Source organism: Capsicum annuum, chromosome 9, assembly GCF_002878395.1.
Source record: "Capsicum annuum cultivar UCD-10X-F1 chromosome 9, UCD10Xv1.1, whole genome shotgun sequence".
In the NCBI taxonomy this organism is placed as follows: domain Eukaryota; kingdom Viridiplantae; phylum Streptophyta; class Magnoliopsida; order Solanales; family Solanaceae; genus Capsicum; species Capsicum annuum.
The window spans coordinates 214,836,281-214,857,071 of record NC_061119.1 but is presented as its reverse complement, the minus strand read 5'-3'; the positions used below and the strand labels follow the sequence as shown (position 1 = coordinate 214,857,071).

At 33.4% G+C, this 20,791-nt stretch overlaps 1 protein-coding gene across 4 annotated transcripts in view; it reads left to right on the top strand.

Moving 5' to 3' along the window:
* The window catches only part of LOC107840999 (putative late blight resistance protein homolog R1B-16), a 41,663-nt gene that overhangs the window by 10,209 nt on the left and 10,663 nt on the right, over positions 1–20,791 (top strand). Inside the window, exons 1-2 of one of the 4 annotated variants that reach the window (XM_047396572.1) lie at positions 5,382–13,736; positions 13,827–13,891. The exons of 2 other annotated variants lie outside the window; for them this stretch is intronic. The gene's annotated coding sequence lies outside the window, so the exon portion shown is untranslated. Of the gene's footprint in view, positions 1–5,381; positions 13,737–13,826; positions 13,892–20,791 lie in introns of those variants that run through there. One more of the 4 variants, XM_047396571.1, reaches the window with a different exon arrangement.

The window sequence follows — 20,791 nt, the reverse complement described above, 5'->3', positions numbered from 1 at the left end:
TACACATCTTATTCTGTATAAATAAAAATCTAAGTCAAACACTTCCTCCACGGACTATCATGCAATCCGCAGATGGTACTACCACATTAGTCTACCACAAGAAAATGGTAAATCATTCTCAATAAATGATTATTCGGCAATAAATATTTACTTACACAAAGGTCACCCTCAATCTACCTCTAACCTTTTGACTTAATATCACTAACTTCTTGGTCTAATTTCACTACCAATAGGTCATGACACCGACACTTTAACTTATACTACTACTCGGGCAGAAATACAGTTCCAACAAACACAATTTTAAACTTGAGGGACTTATGACACATTAGGGAGATCCTCTCAAGACCCTTTGTGCGACCTCTGAAATTTTTGCTAGTAAATCGTAGAGCATTATCTATGAACACCAAAGTAAGGAAAAGAATTAGGATAACTTTTCTTTCGTATGGGCGACATCATAGCATGAATTGGAGTATGAAGGAGGAACATTCTGACTCTATAGCACGAACTAGAACATGAAGAAAGAGAGACATTCATAAACGCCTAGTAGCCTCCTGCTTATAAGTGTGGCGCGCTACACACCCAAAAACAAGACTATACCTGATGCGATTTCATAGATACCCTGGGACCATGAACCGTGCTCTGATACCAAGTTTGTCACGACCCGAACCTGGGCCCTGGCCGTGACGGACATCCCAAATCATGAAGGCCCAAGAGCCCTTCTAACCTGTAATCATATACACCATTCATATATAAATAGGAAATGCGAAAATAAAATCTTCTACGAAAACATAGTCATAATCTAAATTTAATTTTAAAATGAGGAATAAAATCCAATATCAACTAAACACCATTTGAAAACCATCTGCAAAATCTCTACTACATGATCAAATATCAATTGTCTGAAAATTGGGACACGGCCCCCAGTAGACCAAAATCATAATTAATAATAACTGTCTGAAAAAAACTAGACCCTTCTGAAATATAGAAGGCTCACCAACTGGTACTTTTCACTCCCGTCGGATGAAATCTACTGCTTATCAGGACCCCTAAATTGTGCCTCAGAACCTGCAGGGAGGGAGGTCAATATAGATATACTGGTACGCAAAGCAATCTAAAATAAAGCTTGTATATATATATATATATATATATATATATATATATAAAATAGTTGAGAGCAATTTTGTCACAACATCATACATAAAGTGATTTTCAAAACACATGGGCACTTTCTAAAAATCATAAATCATTCTTATCAATGCAATGTCTGATCTTTGTATTACTTCTGAGTTAGGTGACACTCTCCTACAAGTCTGATATTCCATGGACTATATAGAATCCGCCATTGACTCGGCGGGGAAGCCCCCAACCCAAGTTGCCACAAGGGTTGGAGTTCCTGAATTTGATACGACACAGGGCTCTAGGCCAGCGTAATAAATAAACCCGGATCAACAAATCACAGTTTTGGGCAATGAGTTGTCTGAACTCACGCCTTCTTCGGGAAACCACCTAAACTCTCTTAAATCCCAATTTTATCCTATTTTGAATCATGTATTTTTCTAGTTTCAACATCTGAAAATTCTAATTTCAAATATGCATTCTATTCTGTTCTGAATTATCATGGCATAATTTGAATTGGTGTCGTCACACCAAGACTTGCAAGTCCTATTTCTGAGCCATAATGTATCATGCATAATTCTTTCATGAAAATACAATTCAGACCACTCAAATATGCAAACAGTATAAAAGATTTCATGTTCCAAAAACACAAGTCAATACTATGCAAGAATACTTCAAACATGTGGTGGTCATGTACTTTTGGCAAAATCCATGCACTCTTTCATTATATATATTTTCAACATTTTTCGATACAAACAACCCTCTCTTTTGAATTCAAGATTCATAACCAAATCATTCATAAATCAAGACACTTCGTAACATGCTTTTCAAGATGCATTTCAAAACAAATCATAGCATATCATGAGTAAAGGAAAAATCATAACAAGAGAGGGATTTTCCATGAGTCCTGCTCTCAATTCAATCATCAATCTTTAAAACACATCCTTACATATATATACAATTTCAAATCAATTTGGGGGAAGGTCAAAAGATCAAAACAATACCGTCCAGATTTCTAAAACATGATTGTATTCATAAATCTGAAAACCCCTTTCTTAAAATCATGATTTCTATGCCCATGAGATTTTAGGAAAACTCCGCGTACCTTAAATTAGAAGCTTTTGAATGAACTCTAGATTTTGAGATGCTATACGTACGATTGATGGGTGCCTCTTGTAGCCCTCGCAATGGGGATTCCGAATCTTGAAGAATTAGGGAAAACCCCACGGTTGAATCTTGAGTTATCTAGGTTTTTAGTTTGAAACCCTAGAGAGTGTTCTTGGGTAATTTGGGTGAATAAAATCATATTTTGGTGTTTTGGGAGTTTAATCCCGTGTTATACCTGGATAAGGGGAGGAAGATACCCATTTTTCCCTTAAAAACGCGGAAACAGTATCTTAAAATTTGGAGCATGCGATAGGGCGTGCGTCGCACGCTTATCGCATGCTGCTACTGTCTCAGTCACTAAAACGGCCATAACTTTTCGCTCGGGTATCGGATTTGGACGAAATTGGTATCGTTGGAAAGATTATTCCAAGACCTTTCATTTGATATATAGTAGGATTTCTAATTCATCATATACCATGAGTTATAGTTGATGGAAGTTGACCCAAGTTTAAACATCCACTAAAACTTATTCAATTGAAATGTTTTCAACTCATCTTAGAGTTAGGGGATTTTTGTGAACTCAATTCATATTCAAAGGTATTCTTACACTATATGATTGATCACCACACATATATTAATGAGGAAACATCTAGTTCAGTTCTATACGCGTAAGGACGATAGTCTTAATTCAAGCCCGAAATTACAAACTTAGTTAATGAACTAGGACAAGAGATAGAAGATTTAGATTTAAACAACCTAGTAATCAATAATTTAATGAATGTTACTCAAGAATGTGTACATGAATTCCAAAGAAACAAAGGCCTAGACAGCAATAGATGTCGTATATGTAATTGGTATCCCAGCAAAGACAATAGAGCTAAATGGAAAAAATGTTACCTAGAAGCATGTATAAATTGTATAGAAAATACTCTAAAAATAAAAGTAGAATCAGAGATAAATAACGGACAAAAATATACGAACAATCAAATCCTAAACCTATAAATAACGGACAAAAATATACGAACAATCAAATCCTAAACCTAAGGGTGTCTACTTTAGAAACCCGATTAAATGATCTAGAACAAAGATTAACTATTCTAGAAAAAGGAAAAAATAAAATCACCATAGAAGAAACGGATACACAAGAAGCGGTACATTTAGAAAAATTAGAAGCAGAACTTATGAATTTAGAAGATAATAACACTAGTCTAATATGCAACGAAGATAAAGAATTCTCTACCATAAAAGTCTTAGTAAAAATTAAAATAAAAGACGTAGAAATAGAAACTCTAGCATTAATAGATCCAGGATGTACTAGCTGTTTAATCAATAAAGAAATAGTACCCAAACACTTATTAAAAATACTTGAAAGACCTATAATGGCCACTCAAATGGATGGATCATAAAATATTTATCGGTATTACATAGAAAAAGCGCAGATAAGTTTTCTAAATAATTGTAATAAATTTTATAACCCAGTTTATAACGTTAATAGGATAATAACAAGAGATTTAAATATAGGATCAGATTTTGTTATAGGACTAAAATTTTGTGTACAGAATAAGGGAGGATGTCTCTTAACAAGAGATGGAATAATGCTCTTTAAAAATTTGACTTATACACCAGTACAAACAATAACATTGCCTACAATATTTAGAAAACTAAATACAAGTAAAAAGAAATCGCTTCCAGAACCATGTTGCAAAGATTGCCAAAATAATCAATACAGCAACCCGTTAAAAGAAAATCTGGAAGAAGTTAGAAACTATTCTCTGCTTAATGCAGAAGGACAAGAATGCTTAACAAATATAGAAAAGGAATATACACTAATAAGTATAGAAACTCAGTTTTATAATTTTAGAAAAGGAATAGATAAAATAGGAATAATAAACAGTCCAAAAGATTTAGAAAATATAATATCTATATTAGACAAAATGGAGATAATAGGAGAAAGGCCATTAGCCCACTGGGACGCCAATGAAATAATGTGTAAATTAGATATAATTAACTCAGAGTATACATAAAAACAGCACCTGTAGAAGCAAATAATGAAGATACTAAAGAATTTGATATACAGATAAAAGAACTCTTACAATTAGGAGTAATAAGAAGATCCATCTCTAGACATAGATCAGCGGCATTTATGGTAAGAAATCATAGTGAACAAATAAGGGGTAAAGCTCGTATGGTAATTAACTACAAAAGATTAAATGATAACACCAGAACAGATGCTTACAAACTACCAGATAAAAGTGAGTTAATTAATAGAATTCAAAATAAAAAGGTTTATAGTAGATTTGACTGTAAGTCAGGTTACTGGCAAGTCAAAATGCACCCAGATAGCATAAAATGGACGGCATTCACATGTCCAGGCGGACATTTTGAATGGTTAGTTATGCCGTTTGGATTAAAGACAGCTCCGCCCATTTTCCAACAAAAAATGAATAACATATTTGGAGAATATAAACATTTTGTATTAGTATATGTAGATGATATTTTGGTATTTAGTCAAAATATGCAAGAACATTTAGGACACTTACAAATAATCTTCAGACTATTTGTTAAACATGGCATAATAATAAGTAAAAAGAAGATGGAGTTATGCAAGACTTATATTAATTTCCTAGGAATAACTCTGGGAAATGAAAAAGTAAAACTACAACCACACATAGCAAAGAAGGTACTAGAAATGCCAGATAAATTAGAAACAACAAAAGATTTACAAAAATTCTTAGGATTAGTAAATTATGCACAAAATTTTATTCAAGATTTAGGAAAAATAGCAGGACCATTATATGCAAAAATAGGTAGTAAAGGGCAGAAAAATTTCAATATAGAAGATGTTAAATTAGTCCAAAAAATAAAAGAAAAAATAAAAAATATCTCAGACCTAAAAATTCCATTGGAATCAGACTATTTAATTATTCAAACAGATGGAAGTGACTTAGGATGGGGAGCTATCTTAAAAGCAACACCTAATAAATACAGTAATAAAAATGAAGAACAAATATGTGGATACCAGAGTGGGGCATATAAAGAAAAAGGAAATATGAGTGCTATAGACTTAGAAGTATTAGCTATCATACATGGGTTAAATAGTTTCAAACTATATATACTAAATAAAGAAGAAATTTTAGTTAGAACAGATTGTGAAGCTATAGTTAAATTTCATCAAAAAATAAATGACAAAACTAGTAGTAGAAGAAGATGGCTAAATTTTACAGATACCATATCTGTTTATAAGAATATAGTATTCGAACATATAAAAGGAAAAGAAAACGAATTAGCTGACCAGTTAAGTAGACTACAACTGGGAATAAATAAATAAGTTTAATTTTACTCATTTGTTTTCAGCATGAGACCAACAGGACTACCTCCTGCAGACAAAGGCAAAGGTGTAGCTTCGTCTTCAGAGTCTTACCAACAGACAATGTTAGGTAACTTAAATTTTAGACCACTAGAATCCCTAGAGACAATGGAAAGAATTCATTTCGGACCATTTAATTTAATTGCATACCCTGAGAGCAACATATCCTTTAGAGTAAGACCAGATTACGTTTTAGACAGACCCCAAAGGTGTTTAGTAGATAACCTCTGGATCTCTTATAATAGACAAAACCGTAATCATTTCATGGCATCTATGAACTCTTTATGCCATTACATGGCAGAAAAAAGTAGGCCTCGTTTTAAATACTATGTAGTCATTCATGGAAAAACTAACGGAATCTTCCAAACATGGTTAGAAGTATTAGAATCCATACAAGGTTTTAAAGCCCCTCTTTTTAAAGGTTTTAATGATTTTACCGAAGCCACCAATCATGCTAGAGGATATTTAGGGCCAAATTATTATATATCTCCTTCCCTTAGACAAAATCCAGACCAAATACCCCAGTATAATTTGCAAAAAGAGACTGGAAAGATTATTTTTTGCAACCATTGTTCTTCAATGACGGAGAATTTCAAAAAGCTAAATGCTCAAAAAGAATCACTCCTCATGGAAAACACTAGATTGATCAAACAACTACAAATGTTAGAAACAAGACTCAGCCAGCAGAATCTAGCTAGCAAACAGATGCACAAACTCAGACTCCAGCTCAGAGTTCCCCATCTCCTCAAAAAATGGATGAGAAGGGTGTGCATTTCCCACTAAATGCTAAGAAATCCACTGTACCGGATGTTGGTACAGCTAGTCCGGTTCAAACGGTGATTGGTAAAGACAAATCAAATCCGTTAATGGCTGTCACTTTGCCAAAAAGTGAGGATGAAGGGTGTTCTTCATCAAACGCTAAATTAAAGAGATCTGGAAATAGGATTTTAAAGAAGACTTTAATATCTAAAAGAAAAAACGAAACAATAGAGACAATATTTAAACAGACGTTAGACAGATTCTTCAGCAACCAGACACAAGATAAATACATAAATGGATAGCCAGACGAACAGCCCACTAATCTAGACAGAGTTGTGCCAGAGATAAAAAATACAGATAATAATTCAGCAAGATCAGACGAAGAAGATAGTATTGCACAATTCCAGGATGCCCAGGATCCATATGAAGACAATGACTCAGGCATGAGCTTCGACTCCATTGCCCTGCACAACTTGGACACATAAAGATAATCTACAGTTTCCACAGTTTGTATTATTAGCTAGCATAGTCAAGTGGGGATGCCTACTTTATGTCTTGTAATAATCAGAGTCAGAGTGCTTCCTTTATCACTACTTTCCAAAAGAAAGAAAAACTGTTGAAGCATGCGTCAAAGTAAGTCTGAAAGAAAATTAATAACGCATGTGACGATGGGGCCCAAAGAGTACCCGACTTGCATTATTAAAGTTTCTTTCTTATCCCTTATCAAAAAGTGTCGGCCAACTGTGTTGAGGCCACGTAGTAGCCCTTAGAACCTCTCCTTTATGTAAATTTTGCCTATAAAAGGAGTACATTTTGTAGAGAGAAGATAGAGTGAAATCAACCAACTTCACTACCTACTGAAAATGTGCAAACCTTTCCTCCAAAAAAAACTCGAAGCCAGTCTTTCTTGTATAAATTTTGTATCAGTCAGCTTGCTTTAAATAAAAGTTCCAACTTTTTTATTTGATCTCAAGGGGGTTCCCGAAAGGGAAACCTCTCTCCTAAGTTACTTCATGTAAGTTCTTATTTACGTATTTTCCCCACAAAAATATTTATCTTTATGTTTTTTATGTTTTTATATCGATGATTAAAGTTATTCTACATATCTCTGTACATCCTGTAAATTAGTTCTCTTTATAAAATCTTACCCTTAGTATATGGTTAGCCTTTTAATTTCTTAATAACAACGATGGATTAACCTATAAATTCCTAGGAATTCTGGCCTTAATAGTCCACCAGGTCTGCAAAATAGACACAGGACGAGTGTTAGTTGCTAGATAAAAATATTCCGGGGTGTGGTTAAAGAAGTAAAGTGTTAAGAACATAGATTAAGCGGAAGAGATGAACAGGGTAAGTTAAAAAAAAAAACTCTGGGGAAAATATAACCTGTAAGAACGATAAAAATGAAGAAGCTATGAGAGAGAGGGAGTACTGAGTAGGTTTTACACAAAACTGACAAATTTCCATCACTATTCACTAAAAAATATATCTTTCTGCTAAAATATATTTATATATATATTCAACATTTATCAACATGTAAAACTCCTTCTCATCAATTTGAAAATCAATCTTAAATCATTCAACAATAGTCAAGAACATTGATACCATATTTTCTAAATAACATTCTTCAACTCATAACATTCTAAATCAAGAGGTGTTGCAACATGTGGGGGAGCGTAATTAGTCATGCTCTCAATTCAATTATCAACTTTAACACACATATACATACATATATAAGATTACAAATCAATTTGGGGGAAAGGCCTCAAGACCAAAACTTCATCATCAATAAGGTTTCATAATAAATAAAAAATTGTAGATCCAAAATCCCTTTTTGTAAGATCATGATTTCTAAACACTTATTCATCATTAAAATTATTTCACCATACCCATGTAGTTTTAGGAAAATTCCACGTACCTTAGATTATCATATTAGAAATATGGAACCCGAGTATTGATCTATTTCCTTGAAATCTTGGCTGAAGAGTTAGGGATTTTTCTTGTTCTTGGGAAATAGAGGATGATTTCAATTGTAGAGAATGTGAATTTGGGGTTGAAGGGGCTGTTTTAGGACTGAAATTATGTGGTTTGGATGATTGGGGTCAAGGGAAAAAGACTAAAATACCCCTAAGGAAACAAAAAAGTCGCAACAGTCCCTCACTTGATAGACTGACATACTGAAGTAAATTGGGCATTACTTCTTACTCCGATGCTGAATTTGGAAGAAATAAGTTAAGCTGTAGAGAGGACTCATCTTTTCATTTGATATATAGTATGCTTCCCAATTCTTTATATACAGAAAGTTATGGTCGATGAAAGTTGACCCTAATCTGTGGCCAAACTATGCCCAGTCTGCTCCCCATCTGCTGAAGCAGATGCAAGGCAGATTAAACCAGTGTGTTCTGCCCCTGAACAACGCCCAATCTGCTCCCCATCTGCTGAAGTAGATGCAAAGCAGAGTAAACCAGTGTGTTCTACCCCTGAACTGCGCCCAATCTACTCCCAATCTACTGAAGAAGATGCAGAGCAGATTAAACCAGATTGGATGGAAAATACTCCACTTTGCAGAGTCATAACTTTTAGCTCGGGTATCGAATTTAGGCGAAATTGGTACCGTTAGCAAGATACTTCTAAGACCTTTCAGTCTATATATAGTAGGCCTTCTATTTCGTTGTATACAAGAAGTTATGGTCGACAAAATTTGACCCAAGTTGGAGTGTCCACTAAAACTTAATCGATGAAATAGTTTTTGAACTCGTCCTAGAGTTAGAGGATTTTTGTGACCTCAATTCATATTCAAAGGTATTCACACATTATAGGATTGATTATCACACATGTATTAACAAATAATCATTGGGTTCGGGCCTTTACGCATAGGAACGATGGTTAAAACTTTAGCCCAAAAGTATGGGGTGTTACAGATAAGTTTATCATCGGACATCGAAGAGTTATCTACTTTATTTGGGTTCTTCTTAGTTAATACATAAGAAATGTTGAGAAGACTAAGTATAATAAAAGCAACTTTACCCTTCCAACTCTTGAAGTGAGTATTGTTGAACTGGAATGGCTTGTTAAGAACATCCGCAGATTTTTCAGTTGTTTCCATTGAATCCTCATAAAATTATTGTTGAAATTACAATAAAATTGCAACTAAAAAAACAAGTGAAGAAAATAAAATATGTAGTAATTCGCATATACTGCCATTAGAGGAAAAATGTGCACGTTTTTTTTTTTGGAGCTGTATAATGTGATCAACAAATACATTCGCTAAACTCTAAATTAATAATCATGATTAAAGATACACTTTAATATAAATAGATATTAATATGCTCTTAATCCATCAAAATACTTGTTAAGTTGTTAGATTTCCTATTGAATAAAAACTTAAAGTACTTTTGCGTGAAGTATGTAAAACATACTTAAAATATCACTTTTTTTTAGTCTCACGCCTAAACTATGGGAAGTGTAAGAAACACGTCTAAACTAGCACTTATTCTTTTGAGAAACACATGTAAAAGATGACTAGACCAAATATTTGCTTACAAACTTATTTAGGTGTGTCTAGCCATTAAAAATTAATTCATGTGGCATATTTTTATTCTTTTTTGTTAACACATTATTTTTTCACTTTTAATTATTTTTTTGTTAATTTTGATGTGTGTTTCTCAAATTAATAAATGATAATTTAGTTGTGTTTTTTACACTTCATACTTTTAGCAAATTAATACTTTTTGCAAATTAAAGGTAGTCCCGATAATGGAGTGATATTCACTTTATGAGTAAAAAAGTTTTGCTTTCTTTTTTTAAAATAACTATTTATCTCCTTAGCTTAGCTGGAGATTTGCTTTGATACTCCTTATTATATATTATTGTTTCTTTATTGACTTATTAGTCCACTAAATATTAGTGGCAGGAAGCTAATATAGCACAAAAGTTGTGATTGGTACAACAAGTTGGCTAAGAATTTTTTTTAATATATCAATGAGGTATATTTTTAAAGCCATTATCAATCAGGAATCAATTTTTTCATACAATTGCTTTGGTGCATATTTCAAACCATGGTATTTCATAAATTTACACACTTTAATTTCTTGGCCAGCGTCAACAGCTCGGATTGTTCCATATAAATCTCCTCATTTAGATCTCCGTTTAAAAAAGCAGTTTTTACATTCATTTAATGAATTTGTAAATCAAAAATTGTTGCAATAGAAATTAAAAGTCTAATGGATGTAATTCTAGTTACCGGAGAAAAAATGTCAAAAAATTCTAGGCGTTCTAGTTATTTAATAACTTTAGCCAGTAGCTAGTTTGTATTTATCAACAGATCCATTCGGTTTCAACTTTTTACGTAAGACTTATTTACATCCAATTGCTTTACAATGCAGTGGTAAATTAACTAGCTTCCAAGTTTTATTGGAAATTAGTGATTCAATTTCATCATTTACAGCCTTTTCCCAAAAAATAGCATCATGCAAAGATAAAACTTCTTTTAAAGTTAGTGAGTCATCTCCAACATTAAAAACATAACAATCAGGACCAAAATTTTGTTTCTACTCTAGCTCGTTTACTTCTTCTTAACTCAATCATAATTTTTTTTATTTTTCAAAGTAAAAGTAGAAGAACTAGGTAGTGATAAAATATTTTTTTTTTGTCTCATGACCCCCATTATTTTAGAATCAAAAAGTGCACAAGACTCAATTAACATGACATTAGTCAATTCAACCAAAGTTCTATTCTCCCTTTTCGCTATCGTTAGATGCAGGATAACAACGAGGAGTAGTTTCATGAATTATACCCAGCGATCTAATAAAAGAATGAACTCATTTGACTCATATTCATTGTCTCTAACACTTCTTATTCTTTTTATTTTTCTACCAAACTGATTTTCAATTTCATGGAGAAAAATTTAAAGTTCTCAAAAGCATTACTTTTATTTTTTATTATGTAAACTTAGTAAAATCATCCATGAAAGTAGTAGAATATCAGTTTCCTCCACAAGTTAAAATTCCTTCAAGTTCACAAATATCAATATGAACTAATTCTGATAAATCAATTTTTATTTCAACTTGAAAATGATTTTTTTTTTTTTGTGATTTTGGCTTTAATACAAGCCTAACATTTTTTAAAATTCTTTTTGATCACTGGAATTAATCCTATACTACTAATGATTCCCACATAACGATCATTTATATGACATAAACGAGCATGCCAAAAATTAGTAGAATAAAGAATGTAAACAGAAGTATATGTTTTATTCATCTCAACATTCAACTGAACATACCATCACAGGCATACCCCTTTCCCAAAAAAGCATTATTTTTCACAATTACATATTGATCTGATTCAATAATTTTTTTGAAGCCTATTAAGATTCTCATAGAAGGAGTATAAAGTACATCTTTTAGGATTAATATCCTTCCAGAAGTAAACCTCAACTCGACATCTCCCGACTTGAGTTGTGTGAGAATTTTCAAGCATGATGGTTTTGAGTTCCTCAAAATTAGTATATTTTAAATCAGTCTTTGTCATGCCCACTATCCATCAACATTCTCTACTATGTTTATGTTTGTTATCACCACCACAAATGGTTCTTTGATAATATTTGCCTGAGGTGTAGGCCCATGTTTTCAAAATTTGCAAAATAGAGCAATATGCCCACTCTTTCCACAGACAAAGCACAGTCCCTTTTATTGAACATGTTGATTTTTTGCTTGGTTATTTATACCATTATTGTCTTTGGGATGTCTACCATCAATTTTTTTGAATTTTTTCTTCTTAAGCTTCAAAGTAGTATTTTTGTTAGTTTGAGGGGTAGCATTATTTGAAGTTATTAAATTTACCTTCGGTGTGATGTTGTTTTGTTCTGTTTACAAAAGTGAATCTTTGCCCCGTGCTACTTCTTCCATGCAGATTCTCATTATCAAAGTCACAAGAGAAGTTTTCTTTTACTTGTGGCACGTAGTTTTTTAAAATTCTTTCCATGAAGGTGGAAGTTTATCAATTATGCCACAAACAGTAAGGTTATCTCCAATTTTAACTTTTTTCAGACCTGAGCTCTCCAACAACATTATGAAGTCCTAAACTTGGTCTACCACTGATTTGTTGACCACCATTTGGAATCGAAAAAATCTTCTAGCAAATATTTTTCTACTCCTGCCTCCTCTATGTCATACTTACTCTGTAAGGTTTTCCAAATTTTCTTTGCACTGGAGTAAGTTCTATCATAATAATCATAAAAATTATTATATAGACAATTAAAAAGAAAATATTGACACTTGTAGGAGTCACCGTCGTACTTTTCAACTTTCTCTTGAAGAGAGATAAGTTTACCATCGACCATTGAAGAGTTATCTATTTTTTTTGGGTTCTTCTAAGTTAACACAAGAAACGTTGAGATGATTTAAGTAGAAAAACACTTTGCCCTTCCATCTCTTGAAGTGAGCATCGTTGAACTGGAATGGTTTTTTAAGATCTCCCATCTTGACTTTTTATGGATTTTTCAGTTGTTGCCATTGAATCTCCTTAAAATTATTGGTAATATTATAATAAAATTACAACTGAAAATTATAAGTAAAAAAAAATAAAATGAATAGTAATTGACATATAATGCCATTAGAGGTAAAATGTGTTCATCGTTTTCATTTTGGAGCTGTATAATGAGATCAACAAATTCATGCACTTAACTCTAAATTAATAATCATGATTAAAGATATACTTTAATATAAATAAATATTAAAATGCTCTTAATTCATCAAAATACTTACTAAGTTGTTAGATGTCCCACTGATAAAAAATTAAAATACTTTTGAGTGAAGTTTGTAAAACACACTAAAAATATCACCTTTTTTTGAGTCTCAAACCTAAACTATTGGTACCGTAAGAATATCATCTAAACTATGACCTATTAGTTTAAGAAATACATGTAAAAGCTGACTAGACCAAATATTTCCTTTCCAACTTATTTTGGTGTGTCTAGCTATTAAAAATTAGTCCACGTGGTATATTTTTATTCTTTTTTGCTAACACATTATTTTTTATTTTTAATTGATTTTTATTAAATTTGAAATGTGTTTCTCAAATTACTAAGTGATAGTTTAGGTGTGTTTCTCACATCCCCAATAATTTTAATATGAAACTCCAAAGGAAAAAAGGAGGGATAATTTAGGTGATATTCTTTTTTTTTTTTTTTGAAATAAAAGAATTAAATAAACATTTAGGAAAGTGGAACATGTACGGCCACTGTAGAAGCTTCAACTTCATAATCTGGGTCAAAATTCTACTGAAAAAGGAATGGGTTCTGATTGTTTGCTATAAGATTACTCCCACGTTACTCATAATCTGGATGAATGAGTTCCATCTTCCAGCGCCTCTAATAATCGATGAAAAGGTAAATCATCTTCGATTTCTCAAGTAGTTGGAACCCCCCATATTAGCTCGTTTCTTGACCTTAACTCGATTTCTCTACTGGTGCATGAAGTCAAGATTAGGATCTCTAACTTATATCTGGAAGCTGAAATGAATCACATCAACTTATGAGCTCAGGTACATCTAACACCTTTCAAAGTAATTTTCGATTTCATTACCTTTCCTTCTATGGATTGAATTCCAAAGGAATTAATACCAACTTATGAATTCAAGATACTAAAATTGATTATTACTCCAATAGTGTTATACTTGAAACACTGTAACTGAGTGAACCAATCTTGGGCTACGATGAAGAATATGAATGGTGTTGTTAAGTCCTGGTTTAGTACCCAATGAACACCTCAATGCTCTCACCAGCTGTAGGTACTGTCAACCACTAGAAATTGCTTCAGACTTCCCAATCAACTAGTCAAAAATTCACCAGTAGCCTTACTTGTATCTCTGTAATGAAACATGGACAGTAAAACTTAAGATTTGAACTTATCAGTTGGAATTGCTTGATATATTTATTTTCCTGATTCTCATGCTTAGAGTGTTGATCTTGTCAAGATTAATAATCTTTTTCCCTGCACTTGGGACTTCCTGAATTGAGCTGAATTCATATGTACCTGCAAAACTAAAAACTAAGTTAGCAAAAAAATTAGCAAGAGTATTTCCCTCCCTTAATGAGTGTTGTACTCTCACTGATAGGCCATTTCTGATCCTGTTAATAGTCTTGACCTCTTTAGAAACAGTCCAAGGAATCTCCCAATCTCCATTGATAATGTTAACCATAGCCAAAGAGCCAGTTTCCAGGATAATGTTGGAGCCCTTCCCTTATAGCTCTAGCCTCATCCACTAGGTTAGTTGTATCAGAAAACCTTTAGCTCCTACAAATTCTCCTCCATGATTTCTCAAACAAAAAGCAGCAACACTGGACCTGGGTTATCTTTAGAGGCCCATCAGTAGTACATGTTAACCAACCAAAAGGAGGAGCCATCCACCTAACAACTTTACAATGAAAATTAGGTCTATAATTTTCCAAAAGAGAAACCATTTGGGTCCAATTATTAGGAAAAGAAAAATTCAACTTTAACCTAATAAATTTACATATAGAATCATTAATGTCCCATAAAACCTTATTTCTAGAGTATGAACCACCATAAAGAATTGTATCCCTTCTCTTCCATAGAAACCATAGGATGATGTTAGGAAGTGCCTGAAAGATTATTTTCTATCTAATATTACCTTGAAAAACCCACCATCTCTTCATAGTCTGTTTAACTTGTACCTAAGGGCCTAAGAGACCAGCATATCTAGCATAGTAATCCCATATAAAAATAGCTTCTTCCCCTGTCAAGAATAGGTGCTCTATGGTTTCCCTCATGGGAATTCTACAACACTGACATATCTGGGAAATGGTAGGATTGTAGGCAGCCATGACAGCAGCTACAAGAACCCTATGTGTCCATACCCTCCATTCGAAAAAAGAGATTTTGAAAGGAAGCCCCTTCACCCACAACATCATAAAATCATTATTAGGAGCAAATTTCTTTCTTAAAATTTCCCAAACAGATTTGACAGTGAACTTACCTGTATTATTCTTTATCCACCAAGGTTTATCCATTTCTCTAGTCTGTGTAACATTTCCCATATTCATCCTAACATGCTCAACAGTATTAGTAGGCAAATGTTCTTGCATGAGTTCAGAATCCCAACCATTTTCTGTCAAGAACATATCAGTATCTGTTAGAGAATGACATCCGAGAACATTAGTAGGTTGAACATATAATGGTCCAAGATTAGTCCAATTATCAAACCAAATGCTAGATGAATCTTCCCTTGGTTACCACCACAAATTCTGTTCAACAATCTCTCTATTTTGCAGCATGTGTTTCCATACTTCAGAACCACCTTTCCATTGAACAAGAGCGGGAATTTGTTTTTTTGCAGTACTTGTTTCACATGAAATTAGCCCATAATGAATTTTGGGTCCTGAATTTCCACCAAAGCTTGGCAAACATAGCTTGAGATAAATCACCCATAGATTTAAAACCCAAACCACCTTCAATTTTAGGTAAGCAAACCTTATCCCAAGAAGCCCGATACTTGCTCCTACCTAAAATTTATTACTCCAGAAGAATTTTGCAAAAATTCTATGAAGCTCTTTCAACACACAATTAGGAGGAACAACCGCCGATAACACATGAATTGGAGTACTTTGTAAAACACTAGTGATTAACACTTCCTTGCCCCCGAAGGACAACATGTTGCCTTTCCAAGCTTGAAGTTTGTCTCTCACCCTTCTAATAAGCTCAACATAATGCTCTTTTCTTTTCCTAGCATGAGTGATCGGACAACCAAGGTATTTGAATGGAAACTAACCCCTGGAAAAACCTGTGCATTCTTCCACTAATATTTTTAAATCTGTAGCAACACTCTGATGTATAAAGAAATATCTCTTTTCTTTATTAATTTTCTGACCAGACTGAACTTCATATTCATGTAAAGTTGACACAATCTTTTTCAAAGAATATTTGTCAGCAGAAGAAAAAATAATAGTATCATCTGCATATGCAAGATGATTCAATTGTGAACTCCACTTAGGAAGACCATAACCAATAAACTGCACATCCTCAAATAAAGCATTCAAGGATCTAGATAATACCTCTGCCGATAAAATAAAAAGGGCAGGAGATAAAGGATCCCCTTGCTTAACACCTCTAGTTGAGTGAAAGAAACCTTGAGCTTGCCCATTAATCAACACAGAATATCAGTTGTTAGATACCAATATCCAAATCAAATATACAAAAATATGAGAGAAGCCTATTTTTCTTAAAACTTTCATCAGAAAGAACCAAGAAACTCTGTCATAGGCTTTAGTCATATCAAGCTTAAGTATCACATTTGCAGGCTTACCTCTGTTTCTGATATCTGTAACAATCTCTTGAGTCAATAAAATATTTTCGATGATGCTTCTACCTTTTACAAAACCAAATTGATTACAAGAGATCAAATTAGGTAGAAAAGCCTCAAGTCTATCATGAATAATTCTAGAAAGAATTTTATTGATGAAATTACTCAAATTAATAGGTCTTAAATCTGAGAAAGATTGAAGATTTTCTTTCTTAGGTAAAAGCACCAAATTAGTATGAGTAATAGACTTTGGCAAAGAGTTACCTTGAAAAAAATCATGAACCATTGTTAGGATATCATTCCCAACTATATCCCAACAACACTGGTAGAATCTCTCTGTTAAACCATCAGGTCCACTAGAACTATCACTATTCAAGGAAAAAACAGCCTTCTTGACCTCCTCTAACTCTGGGGTTTTGCATAACAAAAGGTTCTCTTCACAGGGATGTGCCTCAATAATGAAAAATCAGTGGTATCTCTCTCTTGAGAGAACTGTGTGTATGGTAAAAATCAATGGCTTCTCCAGCTATCTCTCCTTCCTCTTCCAACCAGGTCCCCTGACTGTTTTGTATTCTCTTTAGATGAAGTCTATTCCTTCTTCCCTTTACTATGCCATGGAAGAATCTTATATTTCTATCCCCATTTTCAAACTAATCATACCCAGCTTTTTGTTGCCAAAAAATCTCTTCAAAATGGAGATATCTTTTAAATCCAGCTTGAACCTTTTGTAACACAACTCTATTCATAGTATTTGGCACTTCTTCAAAGAGCTTCTCTTTGATTCTAACAATGTCTTCTCTAATGATCAATTGCTTAAAAATATCCCCATAAGTGTCCTTGCTCCATTTGGTCAAAGCATTCTTAACCTTCTTGATGTTCTCCTTAAAAGCTAGAGAAGGATTTTCAGAATCACTGAAACCCAATTCTGCCTAACAATCTCCTTAAAGTCTTTATGTTCTGTCCAAAATTGTAGGAACCTGAATGATTTCCTATATCTGGAATCATTTTCTTCATAAGTAAGCAACATTGGAGCATGGTCTGATCCAGTTCTTGGTAAATGTTCAACTTCAGTATGATTGAACCAGTCCTACATCTGTCGATTAATAAAAATTCTGTCCAACTTCTCCAAAATACAATCATTATCAGTTGTACCATTCCACCATGTGAAGGGGCTCCCTTTGAAAGGAACTTCTGTTAAGTCACAAGATGAGATACAACATTCAAAGTCTTCATGATCAGTATCTACCACAACAAGACCTCCTATTTTCTCTTCTGCATTTATCACCCCATTAAAGTCACCCCCAACTAACCAAGGGCCATCAATTTCATATTCCTCCAGATAAATATCATTCCACAGAACTAATCTTTGATCTGCATAAACAATAGTGACGTAAAAACTATGATGCATGATCTGATGTTTCAGCTTTATAGTAAGTTGTTCTGTATTACTAATAACTATAATATCAAAATCATGGTTTATAAAGACCCATATTTTTCCATTACAGTTAGAAATAGCTATTGGCATGCGCAATCTCCTTCTATATTTGTTGATAAATCTACTATCTTGAAAAGGTTCCATTAGAGCAATAAAAGAAAACTTGTGATAATTATGTAGCATTTGAACCCTCTAAAAAGCTTGTTGTGACTTCTCTGATCTTATATTCACTTTATGAGTCAATTATGTAGCTTTTGAACCCTCTGACAATTTGAGCACTTCCAAGGGTCATGAAAGCTGCTAGAAAAGGTGAAAAAATTTAGGTGATATTCACTTTATGATTCAAAAAGTTTTCCTTTTTGGCTCCTTAGCTGGAGATTTGCTATGATCCTCCCTCTTATCATATTATTTCTTTATTGACTTATTAGTCCACAAAATATTAGTGGCAGGTAACTATATAAACACAAAAGTTGTGATTGGAACAACTGATACAAGTATTATCACGACCATGGACACCTTTTGAGCATTTTGAAGACCACTTAAAGAGTGCACAAACCCAACTGAAGAGGAGGCCAAAACCCGCCCTTTTGGTGCATTTAATGGGGCGGCTTTAGAGCCCCCTAGTGAAGGACCCTTTTGTCATTTCTCTTTTATTGTAATGTTGTATATATAGAACATTGAGGGGTTTATTTCCATTGTTTTGTGCTTGTTATTGAGAGAACACTTCTCTTAGAAAGGGAGAGTCCTAATCCGAAACTAGGGCATAACATAAGTGTAACACCCCGAAAATGGGTCCCGAGACATCACATGGTGCTTAAGGCTACAAGTATCCCCAAGCTAACCCTTTGAGCCTGCTACTTCATGTGATACCTTACTTAGAGATAAAATAAACAACGCACTAGTACTGTCATATCAAATCAGAAGGGATACTAAGAAAATACTCTATTTGAAAAATCACAATACTAAAAACCGTAGCACACTAACAGTCTGATAACTAGTCTAACACAACCTCTACTGCTCAAGAAACTAGAGAGCCATTGGAACAGATCCCCAACTGACACATACTTAACTGAAAAGAAATACACAACTACTAGATAAACTGAATGTCTGAAGATAATAGGTCCTCGAACCATGAGGACTCACCACTGTGGAGATGTAGATAAAGGCATGCGGAAATCACTGACGAGGCTAAGACTGAGCACCTGAACCTACATTACGAGAAAATGCAGCACACTGACAAGTATGTGGACCAGTACCTCGAAATGTACTGAGTATATTGGGGTGTGTGCAGTTAAATAATCAACATCATAAGTCTTTACAGAAAAAATGCAAGATATAATAGATGACTCACATAGCTTGAATAAAATCCTCATAAATCCTCAATGGGAAACATAAAATATAAATCATGTGTGTCATTTCACTTTATTCTAAATCTGCCTTCTTTATTTGTTCTCAACTTGTAAACTAGATAAAATCTTAAAATATCAACTTTCAGGACTTATGCTTTAATCTTGTGAGAACAAGTAACTTCTTTAGGACTTAAACATCATGACACTTGGAAATCTTATAAATCTTAAAACAATAGCTTTTGAAATACTTATACTTTCAAAATTCATGCTTTTAGCCTTGGGAGGGTAAAACATCTTTAAAATTCAAGCATTTGGTATTTTTAAGAACTTTACAACTTGAGACTCTAGAAAACTTGGGAGACGTGGGCTTATACAACTTTGGGACTCGGGAGTTTCTTCTAACCGGCATAAACCATGTGAGCTACATGGAGTCCAACGTCTTACTCACGTTGGGGAGAGCTGTTTTGTCCTTGCCATCGGAGTAGATCCTTAACTTTTTAGTGATCACTATTTTAACCCACTTGAGGTAAATCAAAAACCTACGGGGGCACGTAGTTCAAGGGAATGAGACCTTAGAATCAAGCCCAACTCGGTGCTAAATACTACTCCCTTACTTAGCTAAGAACTTTTAAGAAAATCCACCTTAAACAACTTAACACATGAAATGGGAGCCAATATGCTTCCCCTTATCTTAAATTAAAATGATGTGGATTTCTTTCTAAGCTTAGTATAAAGACTCAATGCTTTTCTTGAAATCTTGATAGACTTATCATGAATAAACTTGAATACTCAATAGCATGTGGATTTAAGTGCACTTCTTGAAACACTTTAAAGAGTATCAATAACTCATTCTCAAAGGCTCATAATTTCACAATAAGGCTTAGTTCATGGAGTTAATAACTCAAATGGTCTCTCAACTTATGATTTTTCTCTCAGAAAGTCACTCAACTTTGATTCTTACTCCAAAAGTCACTCAACTATGAGTTCTTTTCTCAGAAAGCCATTCAACATTAATTTTTCCTTCAAAAGTCATTCAAGTATGGATTCTTTTCTCAAAAAATCACTCAAGCTATTTGATTAAATTTTTTTTCATTAAAATTTGTTATCATGTAATTTTTATTTAAAACAAAAATTTTAAGAAATAAAAAAGATTTTCATTTAAACAATCAATTTAGTGATCCGGCCACATCCAAAATTCATTTAAATGGTTTAATTGAATATCTTTTTTATTTCTTAGAATTTTGATTTTACTGCTATTTTCTTGTATAACGATTACTCTATACTATAAAGTGTATATAGTCATACAGATCATCAATTAATATCCTAAAACCACACTCA